Raw genomic sequence first — 14,662 nt, 5'->3', positions numbered from 1 at the left:
ACAGTCATGTTTGGATCTAGCTTACATACATGCAAGTGAGTTTTTTTGGAAGCCACTTTAAAGGTACAGTCAGCATTACTCTTGGTACCAACTATGGCTGTATCTCTCTTCTTTCAAGCTCCCACAACTTTCCATTCTTCTTTATTGGGCACACTGCTGCTTCGACGTGCATCTTCATTGGAAACATGTTTGTAGCTGACAGTGGAAGTAGCATCTTTTAGAGCCACTTTTACATTGGCTTCATGTGTACCTACCATTAGAACAGTTCATATTTCTAGTTTTTAACAGATTGATAATTGTCTCTTGATTGCTAATGGTTGTTTTGAATTCCTTATTTAAACGTTTTGCACATGTTAATTCCGTATTCAGACATTTGATTTTACACTGCAATGCACTTAACCTTACTTTTTCATTACAGTTTGTTGTCCCCATTTTCTATGAAGGTTTTCACGTTATCACTAACCTTGACACCATCTGGGACATTTCTGGTCACTATAATTTCTATTTTATCACTTTTCTTTAGTTGGTACATGTGTTCATTCACGGCCATGGTGGCCAAGTTCAAGGTCAGAAGGTTAAGGGGACAAAGGGTTTCAAACGGTTACTTATGCGTGTTCGTGTGCTTTGCCACAAAGGCAGTGCATTTAGAACTGGTAAGTGATTTAACCACCGAAGCTTTATGAATTGTTTCAAAAGATTTACCGCTCGTCGCGGAGTGTGTAAAAACATTTTATCAGATAATGGTACAAACTTCACGGGTGCTAGTAATGAATTGAAGGGACTGTAGACCTTTCTTCAAAACCCTTTAAATCAGTCTAAATTTTCAGAGCATTTCTTACAAACGGCTATAAAGTGGCATTTTATACCAGCTCACTCTCCTCATTTTGGAGGTTTATGGGAGTCGCAGTTGAGTCTGCCAAATATTATCTTAAAAAGGTAATAGGAAACAACACTTTAACTTATGATGAATTGAATACATTCACAACACAGGTAGAATCATGTTTAAATTCCCGACCCCTCATTCCTCTCTCAGAAGACCCCGATAATTTTGATGTACTCACACCGGCACACCGGGTCACTTTCTGATTGGTTCGTCAATGGCCGCCTTACCTCAAGAAGATTTGTCTCAACACAAGACCAGCAAACTCAAAATTTATCATCAGTTAACGCAAATGGTACAGCACTTTTGGGCTAAGTGGTCCAACGAATACTTGTCTCAGCTCCAACAGAGAGGAAAACGACATTCTTCTTCCGCAAGCACGTTACTGCAGCCAGGGACAATGGTGCTCGTCAAGGAAGACAACCTACCCCCCTCAAATGGTCATTGGGCTGATTTATCGAAGTTCATCCCGGTGAAGACAGTGTGGTGCACGTAGTATTATAATGGGCCGAGAGCTGCGTCTTCCTTGCGACCTGAAATTTGGGACGCCGCCATAACAAGACACTGCGGGGAAAGATTATGTCAGCAAGCTTCGGCAGAGAATGGACGACATCCATGAACGAGTCCGTCTGAACATCCGGAGTGCCAGCGATAGGATGAAGAAGGCCTATGACATCAAGGCGAATGCTGGAGGATTCGAAACCGGTGACCTAGTTTGGCTGTACAATCCTAAGCGACGCCGTGGCTTATCACCGAAGTTGCGGAACTCGTGGGAGGGTCCGTACAAAATCATGAAAAATATTAATGACCTCGTCTACCAAATCCATAGGCCACCTCGAGGAAAGCCTAGGGTCGTCCATTTTAATAGATTGGCTCCTTATGCCGGAAATCATGACCAAGTTCGCGCCCTCAGACCACCAGAGGATGAAATGACGTTCCAGAAATGTATGTCTTTATACTCGAACGGACAGAAGGTCGAACATGGGGTAACTCAAGAAGAGCCACGAGACTTTTTCAAGGTTCCAGTTGATTATACACTAGCTCACTGCGTGGCAGAGGATCTCCAAATGTCCAAGGGTATCGCTGTGGTATTCAAAAAGAAATTTGGTCAGCTCCAAACATTACGAGAACAGAATCCTGAAGTCGGAGGAGTGTTACAGTTGAAGAAGGGTCCGAGAAACATTTTCTATTTGGTGACCAGAAATCATTCTCCAGAAAAACCGTCTCATGAAGATGTCTGGAGGAGTCTTACTAGAATGAAGGACACGATGCTCGACCAGAATATCGTGGACTTGGTAATCCCGAAATTAGCCTCTGTGCTCGACAGGCTGGACTGGAGAACTGTGAGAAGCATGTTGGAAACGATCTTCAGATCCAGCGGCATTAAGATTTTGGTGTGCGGTAACCATCTTCCACGACCGAGCATGAAGACTGTGGAGTGTTACTTCCATCGAACTTCACAGTGCAGATATGGGGAGTCCTGCAGGTATCGACATACGCCAAGGATGACATTTCGGGGCGAAAGGTCTTTAAGAATCTGAAGCCGACCCTGATCGATCTCAGCCAGCAAACACATGACTCATCGCGAACCGCCGCGAAAAGAATAGATGAGTACCGAAACCACTAGAGGTATCTAGAACGATCGTTACCAATATAAAAGGTCGGGTCATCGCTCAGAGAGGGAGTCTGTATTCAGAAAGTGAATCGAACGGTTAACAGAGAATTCGAACAGTGAAGATAAAATAAGTCGCTAAGTGTTGCATATAAATTAGTTGTGATAGTGAAATATTGTTAAAAATAAATTTGTTTAAGACAGTTAATTCTTCAATTAGTTGAATTGAACAAAAAAAAACAACTCCCGCCAAACGGTCATCTCCCACTAAACCGGTGAAGCGGAAAAAGGGAGTATAACTATTTTGCAGGTCTGCAGGTTAGGAAATTGTTCTCAGTAGACATTGCTCTCGTAATCTTGTAGGAGGACAGAAATTCTTGCGTATCGGGTCTTCCAGTCATGAATCTCGACCAGGTTAATCATTTTCGACAGAAAATAATTCCAACCCCCACTTAATAATATCACAATAATTCTCAAAAAATTGAAGATACATTTCGCAGGTCGGTGAAAATTCTTGCAGGTCGAGTCTCCTAGACATGAATCTCATCCAGGTTAATCATTTTCGACAAAAAAAATCCAACCCCCACCCTTTGAGTATGGAAAAAATCCACATTCCTCATTAAATTGAAAATAAACCTTGCAGATCGGCAGAAATTCTTACAGGTCGCGTCTCCCGGACATAAATCTCGACCAGGTTGATCATTTTCGACAGAAAAAATTTCCAACCCCCACCCAAAAGTTTCACAATTCTTAAAAAAATGAAAATATATTTTTCAGGTCGGCGAAATTAAATGTATTTTCTGTATGCATTATAAATAAATAAATCATAAACTGTTTGAAACAAGCACTTTTCCCAAACTCTGCAACACTCTACTTGGCGCGCGTTTCACCAAACAAGTCGATATCGTCAGAAGCGTTTACTACATCTAATAATACGCTCATTATGGTAGATTTATAAATTTATGTTTTATAAATACAAGTATAAATTTTCTACTGAATAATGAAAACACAATCTAAACTTTTTGTCAGTAGAAATCATTTGAAGCACTAAGTCAGTAACCAAAATGAAAAATATTTCAATTTTCATGTACCTTCACGATTCAAGACACTGCTCAAGATACTGAAAATTCAGTTTTCAGTGTCTTGAGCAGTTAATTTTTATTTCACTGTGGGTAGTAGAAGAAAATTATCTTACCCGACATTTTTCCATGCCCGTGATTCGTCTTCATTTTAGTCACTGTATTATTGTACCATATATGCTTTTTTTAATGTACACCTACCTATACGATGTCACTAGGGTCAACCCCTAGTAACATCAACATCTATATCACTCCATTAAGATCTAATTCTTATTCGAGGTTAAATCACACCCTTGCAACCTCAAGAAATGTGAGATATCTTTCAAAAATTCGACCTCCGACTTGTAGGTGGGGGTGTCTGCTAGAATTGATATTTTAATATGGAAAGTAAAATTTTTGAACGACCAGAGCAGATTGCAAGGTTTATTTTACAATTTATTAGAAAGGTGAGACTTTTGTATAGGTAGTCAGAGGATAAGACATGGAGTTCATTTTTCGAAAATGGTTGATCTATTCGAGTTAATTTCCAATTTTATGAAAACCTTAATTTTATTGTACCCAATACGTTACGGTTGGAATTTGTTTATCGAAGTGATGGATCTGACCGACATTTTCATCTAAGGAGCCGAACCTACGAAAATTTCTGCCGACCTGCAAGGTTTATTTTCATCTTAATGAGGAATGTAGAATTTTTCCATACTCAGATGGTGGGGTTGTAATTTTTTTTTGTTTAAAATGATCAACCTAGTAGAGATTCATGTATGGGAGACCCGACCTGCAAGAATTTTCGCCGACCTGTAAAATGTATTTTGAATTTTTTGAGAATTGTGAAATTAAGTGGGGGTCATCATTTTTTTTATGTCGAAAATGAATAATCCAGTCAAAATCCATAACTGGCAGACAGGTTTATTTTCAATTAAATGAGGAATATGGAATTTTTCCATATTCAAAGGGTGGAGGTTGAAATTTTTTTGTCGAAAATGATTAACCTGGTCAAGATTCATGTCTGGGAGACCCGACCTGCAAGAATTTTCGCCGACCTGCAAAATGTATCTTCAACTTTTTGAGAATTGTGAAATTATTAAGTGGGGGTTGAAATTTTTTTCTGTTGAAAATGAATAATCCAGTCGAGATCCATAATAATAATTATTATTATATTTATTTTTCCGCAAGAGTACAGTCATTTAAGAATAAAGATATATAATAGTCAACATACAAATACATATACACACATACACTTAGGTATATATGATATTACTAGCCATTAAAATATTCTTTCAACGACTAGAAACATTTTTCAGTCAGGAATTGTTTGAGGCAGCTACTGAATTTTTTTAAATATTTGGATTTTTATATTTTTGGGTAGATGATTGTAAATAGACAGACCCATAATTGTAGGGAGCATTGTCAGAGACTTTATATTTTGTGAATGGAATGCGGTCATTTTTTCTTTGGCGTGTATTTACGGAGTGAAAATCTCCTGTAAAACTGGCAGACCGGACCTGCAAGAATGTCTGCCGACCTGCAAGGTTTATTTTCAATTTGAAGAGCATTGTGGAATTTTTCCATACTCAAAGGGTGGGGGATTGAAATTTTTTTTGTGGAAAATGATTAACCTGGTCGAGATTCATGTCTGGAAGACTCGACCTGCAAGAATTTCTGCCGACCTGCAAGGTTTATTTTCAATTTAATGAGGAATGTGGAATTTTTCCATACTCAAAGGGTGGGGGTCGGAATTTTTTTGGTTCAAAATGATTGACCTGGTCGAGATATATATTTGGCAGATCAGACCTGCAAGAATTTCTGCCGACCTGCGAGGTTATTTTCAATTCAATGAGGAATGTGTAATTTTTCCATACTTAAAGGGTGGGGGTTGGAATTTTTTTTGTCGAAAATGATTAACCTGGTCGAGATTCATGTCTGGAAGACACAACCTGCAAGAATTTCTGCCGACCTGCAAGGTTTATTTTCAATTCAATGAGGAATGTGGAATTTTTCCATACTCAAAGGGTGGGTGTCGGAATTATTTTGTCGAAAATGAATAACCTAGTCGAGATTCATATCTGGCAGACCCTACCTGCAAGAATTTCTGCCGACCTGCAAGCTTTATTTATAATTTAATGAGGAATGTTGACATTTTCCATACTTAAAGGGTGGGGGTTGGATTTTTTTGTCGAAAATGATTGACCTGGTCGAGATTTATATCTGGTAGACCCGACCTGCAAGAATTTATGCCGACCTGCGAGGTTTATTTTCAATTTCATGAGGAATGTGGAATTTTTCCATACTCAAAGGGTGGGGGTTGAAATTTTTTGTGTCGAGAATGATTAACCTGGTCGAGATTCATGTCTGGGAGACCCGACCTGCAAGAATTTTCGCAGACCTGCAGAATGTATCTTCAATTTTCTGAGAATTGTGAAGTTATTAAGTGGGGGTTGGAATTTTTTTCTGTCGAAAATGAATAATCCAGTCGAGATCCATAACTGGCAGACTCGACCTGCAGGGTTTATTTTTAATTTAATGAGGAATGTGGAGTTTTTCCATACTCAAAGGGTAGGGTTTGAATTTTTTTTTGTCGAAAATGATTAACCTGGTCGAGATCATATCTGGCAGACCCGACCTGCAAGGTTTATTTTCAATTCAATGAGGAATGTGAATTTTTTCCATACTCAAAGGGTTGGGGTTGGACTTTTTTTTGTCGAAAATGATTAACCTGGTCGAGATTCATGTCTGGAAGACCCGAACTGCAAGAATTTCTGCCGACCTGCAAGGTTTATTTTAAATTAAATGAGGAATGTGGAATTTTTCCATACTCAAAGGGTGGGGGTTGCAATTTTTTTGTTGAAAATGATTAACCTGGTCGAGATTCATGTCTGGGAGACCCGACCTGCAAGAACTTTTGCAGACCTGCAAAATGTATCTTCAATTTTTTGAGAATTGTGAAATTATTAAGTGGGGGTTGAATTTTTTTTTCTGTCGAAAATGAATAATCCAGTCGAGATTCATGACTGGAAGACCCGACCCGCAAGAATTTCTGTCCTACAAGATTACGAGAGCAATGTCTACTGGGAACAATTTGCTGACCTGCAGATCTGCAAAATAGTTATACCCGAAAAAGGAACGCGAAGATGAGTAAAAGTACTCGAATGACCCATAAATAGTCATCTCTCGAAGGAATCAGTCCAGTCATCACCTGAAGAAGATTGTGGATACTAACAATTGAAACGTCGTGAAGTAACTTGGCTTGGAATCTCTACACTTTTTATTTTTTGATTTTTATTTTTTGTTCAATGGTTCTATTTTTACTTGTATTTTATTTCATTATCATTTCATTTCAAGTTTTTTTGCTTGATTCAATTGTTATTTTCAGCTATTCATTTTTAATACTTCTTTTTATAACTTCTTTCAGGGATTTCAAATCAGTTTATATATCAGACAATGGAAGTCCGAACTGATGAAAGTCATCATGAAACATTGTCAATCACCTTCAAACAAACTAATAGTGCGTTATTCCATTTATCTTGTCGAAGCATCTTTAATTTTTGCGCTATCTTAGATGCAAAAATGTTATGAGTTGAAAGTATCAACATAACTTTGCTGTTTGTCACTATTTATATTTTCAAATGGTAGATTTTCAAATTGAAATTATTTGGCATGAACGACTTATCAGAAATCGCGCAAATTTGAAAAAGTGCCGGCACAAAAATAATCGAAGTGTGACTGAGTAGAAATTAATAAATGAGAAATGACATTTTCATCACAAACGAAAAACCTAAAATATAACGAATGATCAGGTTGAATCAACATTTATTTGAATGAATTATTCTTCAATTTGAGAACTGCTGACAATAATTGTTCAATAAACCGTCTAGAGAATTACTGATGCACACATAATATGAAAAAATAACATAATTTTCAATGGAATGGAACTACAACGTGAGTTGAAAAATATCAAATGAAAAATATTAATATTATTTCGTCTTTCTATAGCAATTGTAAACGTATTCTTTGATAACAGCCCAGTTTCTATTTTCAAATAGTGATGAATATTTCTTTTCCTTATATTTTAGATACAAACAAGGACTCAATTCAATTCTACCATTTTTTTTTCGGAGCTTTTTTTCTTTGATGTGTTTTGCGAAAACTTTTGACTATTTAGTTCTGTTCCATAGACCAAATTTGTCTTTGAGAAGGTTTAAATGTTTTTGAAACTGTGCGTGCCTGATGATCTGAAATGAGATCAGTGTGTTGAAAAACTTTATCGGGATATCAAACGGGTTAAAAATGGAACTAACTTCAGCTTTTTTTAGCATTCATTATTCTCAAATGAATTGAAATGAAACTTGTGTTATGAAATATCGGTTTTTGGTTCCCTTCAATTATATTGTTGCATATTCAACACATATTGGGGACTTAAATATAAATAATTAATTGCAAAATTTTGTATATAGGAAAATTCTTTCAAAAGAAGTCACGCTTAATATCTCCAAAAATAAGACAGTAATGTAAATTTCCCGAAACACGTAAATATTTATGAAATATTATGAGGATCGCGAAGATGCCTACACACCCCCTCTAAACACCCTCCTTCAAAATATCAAACAAAATAACCCCATATGTGACACCTATTGGATAGGTGATTTTATCAGGAATTCAACGATGACTTTTCAGGGTTGGTTTCTGATTTACTGTGAAGAAGGACCTTGAAGCATAAGTGAACGACCTTTTAGATTAATTGATACAATCTCTCACAAAAACGTATACAACAGTTATTTCCATTGTCAAGTTTCTAACAGAAAACAACTTTTGTCCCGTATTACCGTTGAATTATATTTGTTGGATTTTTGGCAAAGTTTCTCACACGAAATACTTCAAAATACTTCCTGAAACTCACAGCCAAAAATATTTCACTAAAACAATTTTACAAAAACGCAACACGTGTTTCGCCATATAATATCTTCTTCGGGCGAATCTTTACTAACTATATTCTACATATTCAATGCTTAATATACCTAATTTTGAAATTTAAAGTACCTACATTTCAAGTACCTGAGTTTATAATGAATTAAATTATCTGTACTTAGGACCCAGTTTCCACATTTGAAAAAATATTTAGTAACGGGAAGTTATTCAATTCTAATTGATCATTTAGTAAATTACCCGAATTCTTGAATCTATTGATTTCTAAACATTCTAGATGTAACATGTCATATTCATGACTGAACTCATGTCCTTCTGCTAAAAGGTGGTTTGCAAATGTGGCATTGGTCTTTCTACATACAAAACTATATCTATGTTTTTTAATTCTTTGGAAAATATTCTCCCTGTTTGACCAATATACAGTTTTGGGCAAGAGCCACAGGTCAGCTCATATACTACTGATCTATCCGATACTGAAGTTTTGTCTTTATTGTTTTTAATAAATGTACTATTATTCGGACTATTATTCCTTCTGTGAGTTAAGTTTACGCATTCTTTCTTCAAAGGACAATATTATTGGTTGGTTCAGCCAAAAATGACAATGTCCTATAACTGACGTTATCGCATCTTGAATTTGGGTAGACCTGGTCCGTGCCTTGTTTTTGTAGTTTTAGTTTGATTTGTTTGATCAAACTCAGCTCTCTCTGGAAATTACTCTCAGATAGTTAAATATTCAATAGTCTATGAAGAATACTATTGAATGCAGCAACTTTATGCTGGTAAGAGTGAGTAAAGGAATTAGGTATGTATGATAATGTCCGTGGAAGATGGTTTATGGAAAATTGCAAATTCATGTTTATTGTTATTTTTTGTAATGGTTGAGTCAAGGTAATTTATTGAATTATTTACCTCCCTCTCAGTGATACATTTCATTGACGGGTGGATAACATATTCAACGAACTTGCCTAATTGCCTATCTGTAACGATTTCATTATCCACTAGTGATTAATGGATATCGTAATGCTTGAAGAAACACATGCACTATGCATATTTCATACAACAGTCCTGGACAAACTGTAATTTCTATTTGAATAGAAAACATTCGATGAGCTTTCGTGAAGTATCATATTTGGTCTAATATATACTACTTTCTATAGAAACACACACATTCACATCATCAAATCGTTATACCAAATTTGAAACCTCCATTCGAAATAAAAACGAAAACACAGGAAAATAAGATTCCATTTGAGAGTTGGAAATTGGAAAACGGTCAATTACTCAAAATTAAGTTGATTCTATGTTATTTATTTCTAATCGTCATATACCCTCATATGAGGAAAATAAGTACACTTTTCTCTGATTACTACTAGTTGATTTTATTCGTATGACCGGTTTGACCCCATTATCAAGTATGAAAAAATAAATACTTGATAATGAGGTAAAACCCGAAACCGGTCATATAAATGAAATCAACTAGTGGTGAAACATTTTTATTAAACATCTCTTGTACATATATAGGGTCCTGCAACAGTGGCGCGGTGTTCCATATCTCTATTTAGGAAACAGATAGGAATGTGAATTTCTATATTATCTTATTGCTCGAGCTCGACAAAATAAAAACATTGGCGGTCACACAGGGTGTTCATTTTTTTCTGGGCGTATCCCAAACAGTATGTTCTTTAATGGCATCCTATATTTTTTATTGCTTTTTTGGTTTCTACATAGAAAATAAAAGACACTTTATGTATATTTTCACTTTGAAAATAAGTATTCGCTATGGCTAGCTTCCATAGGTTTTTTTGAATAAGCATTTTTTTTTTCGAAAAATGGTCGTTCTTCCTATTTCTACGACATAAACTCAAACCTATAGTTTTTTTTTCTAAAAATGACAACTCTCTATTTTATCGCCATAATATAAATGATTTTTTTACTGTGAAATCCATATGTGACGGCTGTGATCGAGATATATGTTATGTATATAACACATTTATTTTCTAAATAGAACACCGTGTAATTTTTCATTTGATGCATAGTTTTTGTCCAACCCTTTCCTCAAAATATCGCCCCATGCCTAAAATTACCTGTTGCTAGATGAACGAGTTGTGAATTACACCACAAAATGTACGTTCTTGAATATTTACAATAATTTCAATAATCTCGAAATTTGTACCATATTCTTTCGGTCTAAAACAACCTTCAGCAAATAAAATATTTATTGAAAATCAGGTAGTTTGGCAAATGACAGATCAAAATATTTGCCTGCAAATGAATATTGAAATCTTTAGTGAATCGTGAAGTTGAACTTTCGATATAATTTCATCAGAATGTTGTTATCAGACAGTGATTTGATTGATATGATTTTCATATTAGGTGAATCAGACAGGGATTTGTTGAAACGGGATGTATCAATTATTCTAAACATGAGCGCATTGAGCCAGCTAATAATGAAGACAATGAATTGCAAGTTCTTCTTGCTGTTGAAGAAGATCCTAGTAGGAGTCACCGACAAATCGATGAAATAGTGGATATAATTGAGAGATCAGGGCAACAAGTTTTGAAGAAACATCGCTTTCATCCATACCACGTTCAATTACATCCAGAACTACTGTATGCCGATTTTGAGAAAAAAGTGAGATTTTGCAATTGGGCCATGGGAAAAATTCGTCTAAACTTATATTTTTTCAATAAGATTTTATGGTCGGAATTCCATAAAAATGGATTTGTGAATCGACATAATTACCATTATTATTTGACAGAAAATACCCACTTATTAAGACAGGTGGACTATCAACATAAGTGGTCGATAAATGTCTAAGGAGGCATCATTGGCGAATATGTAATTGGTCCATACTTTTTTGAGGGACATATAAATGGAACAATGATTTACGAAATGATTTACCAGGTTTGTTAAAAGATATTCCTCTTGACCTTCGCAATAGAATGTGGTTACAACATGATGGTGCACCTGCTCACTATTCGGCAGAAGTGAGAGATCATCTGAATGAAGTATTTCCCAATAAATGGATAGGACGGAATGGGCCTGTACGGTGGCCTGCTAGATCACAAGTTTTAACTAAACTGGATTTTTTCTTATGGAGATACATAAAAAATATGGTTTTACGTCGAGCCACCAATTTCTTCTGAAAATATGCGACTTAGAATAACGAATGCTATTCGCAGCATTACACCAGCTGTCTTTCCCAGGGGATAACAGTCTTTCAAACATAGATTTCAGCTCTGCATTCAAGAAAATGGAAGACATGTTGAACATATTTTATAAAAGTTTCATTATCAACCTTTATTAAACTTTCACTTTTGTAGTTTGCCAGTTGACAAATTTAAATATCTAGAACTTAAGTTATGAATTCATGAATGTACACCATAAAAAAAAAACTATTAGTAATATTCATGTTTTTTCATTCAATCTTGTTTGGTTTGATATTGCACGATTTATGGGTAAAACTCTGCATCCAATGAAAAAAATTATTTTCCACTTAGAAAAATGTGATAGGTACATACATTTATTTCATTAAAATTATTTGTTTGGACACGCTAAAATGTACAAAATTGAAACAAGATATCTTTTGTATATTCTTATCAGTCGTCAAATGGATTTCGCTTTGAAAAAGTCTTTGATCGAGTTTATGGCGTAGAAAAAGGAAGGACGACCATTTTTCAAAAAAAATGCTTATTTAAGAAAAACTATTAAAGCTAGCCATAGGGAATACTTAGTGAAATTTGTGAATGTTTCGTTGGCGCTCCTTATGGATCAATAATATACAGGGTGTTCCATTGAAAATGAGGAAGATTTTGCAAATTTTTATTTACAGTATGTGGCAAGCGGTTTTTTATACCCTGTATATCACATGTCCATTTCAGATATAATAATAATGATAAATCTTTATTTTTTAGTTTAAAAGCATAAGTGTATGAATATATTCAGAAGTAACTGACAAAAACGTCATAATTAATAAAGAAAAGAATTTAAATGATATGAACACAGTCATAAACTATTAATATAAAAGAAGTAAAATATATAATTATATAGAAATATAATAAATTCATAGAACCTACCGACTTAATTAAAAAATACACAACAAGAATATATTAGAAAAAGGTTAAAAGTGTCATAGTACGAATAACAAATGTTATTTGAAAACAACAGCACAAATTTAACATTTGATTGTCAAAAAGAAAACATCTTTATAAAATATAGTATTATGTCATAAATTCACTAATACTGTAATAGTTTTTCTCAATAAGTAATGCTTTAAGTCTAGATTAAAAAATAATATTTGGAGATGTTTGGATAGAGACATCAAGGTGATTGAAAACTTTATATCCCAAATATAAATGACTTTTTTGGTATAGGTTAGTTCTGTGCCAAGCAGGCGATTTCTGGATCTAGTGCCATATTGATGATCTGTTTTATTGAAAAATGTATCTTTATGTTTGTGACTGTGCAAGTAATGAATGACCTATGTGTCAGACAAAATCATTAAGAAAAGCCGGTACTACAGACAGATTTGCAGAAATCAGTAAGTATATAAGAAACAACTACATTTGGCATCTAAATAATTTTACGATAGTATTCTAATGAAGGCAGAAAATAAAACAAAAACGACATGGGAAATTATCAATGCATTACAAAACAAGACAACCAATCAAAATGATTTGCCATTGTCAGTCGATGAAATTGTATTAGCCAATGAATTAAATTTAAATTTACCAAAGCACCTGTGGCTATCTTAGTGTATGACATGGACTTCATATATAAGAATGTACCTCTGTGCTCTAACACATTTTATATGCCCCAATAACAAAAATGGCCTCTTAGAATTAATTTTCAGCTTGAAAAATTCAACATCCCTTGACATGGATGGATTCAGTAATACTTTTCTGAAACAAATTGGTCCCAGTACATGAACACCGTCAACAGTATTAATTAACTTATTAGCACAAAAGGGGATTTTTCCAGAAATACTAAAATACGCAAGGGTGTGTCCAATATACAAAAAAAGGAGACCAGAGTGATCTGAATAACTATAGATCAATAAGCATTATTTCTAGTATTTCAAACTATTTGAGCTGAATATGAATAACCAGCTGTGTGCTTTCTTTGACAAATATAATCTGCTTTTGTCATCGCAGCATGTTTTCATTAAAAAGAAAAGCACATAATCTGCTCTCTGTGAATTCCAGAGCTATGTAATGAAACATCTGGACAACAACAAATTTGTAGTAGGCCTATTTCTAGACTTCTCACGAGCTTTCGACTGCGTCGATCATAAACTACTGATTTCTAAGTTATCGATATATGGTGTCTGGGAGTACCCCTGCACCTTATAGTCTCTTCTAAGCAATCGAAAGCAAGTTGTGAAACTTAAACAGCTCTACTCAGATACCTTGCACATACCTCAAGGAGTTCCGCAAGGCACGATCCTGGGACCATTTCTCTATGTAGTTTATGCAAATGACCTTATAAGATATCTCAACATGACTAACAACTTTAATATACATATGGTGTGTTATGCCAATGATACTAATGTACTAGTAGCCCAGAATGATCTGAATGCATTGACAATTGTAGCCGAAAATACTCTGGAACATGTGCTGAAGTGGTCGAAAAACACTAATCTGAATTTAAATACATCAAAGACTATATTAATTACTCCGTGTGGGCACAATCTAAACTGCACACTTTTTGATGGTACCCCCAGTGAAATAGAAATGTCAACATCATGCTAATTTCCACTCCCACCTGAAATATGGCATTTTAAACTGGGGAAATTGCTCCTCTATAAATAGAGTATTTACTCTACAGAAATCTGCCATAAGAATACTGGCAAAACTAAGCTCTAGAAATTCGTGCAGACATTTTTTTAAAGAATTAAACATTTCAACAGTGACAGGGACCTATATCCTAGAAGCCTGTGTGCATGTTTTTAAACAAAGATCTAGCAATATGGCTGAACGTTTACATAACTATAACACTAGAGGAAAACAGTTGCTACTACCAGTACTGCCCTCTTTCACAAAAGTTATGAAGTGAATGGATGCAAAGTTTTCAATATTTCACCCGATACTGTGAAAAATTGTAAAAATCTATATGTGTTTAAAAAAATGACAAAACAATTCATATTACAAAAAATTGTTACACTTCTGAAG

This window comes from Leptinotarsa decemlineata, unplaced genomic scaffold (genome assembly GCF_025532065.1).
Source record: "Leptinotarsa decemlineata unplaced genomic scaffold, Ldec_3_MD MMD2_tig00000690_RagTag_RagTag, whole genome shotgun sequence".
In the NCBI taxonomy this organism is placed as follows: domain Eukaryota; kingdom Metazoa; phylum Arthropoda; class Insecta; order Coleoptera; family Chrysomelidae; genus Leptinotarsa; species Leptinotarsa decemlineata.
The sequence above is the reverse complement of the archived record's forward strand: the minus strand, read 5'-3'. Positions refer to the sequence as shown.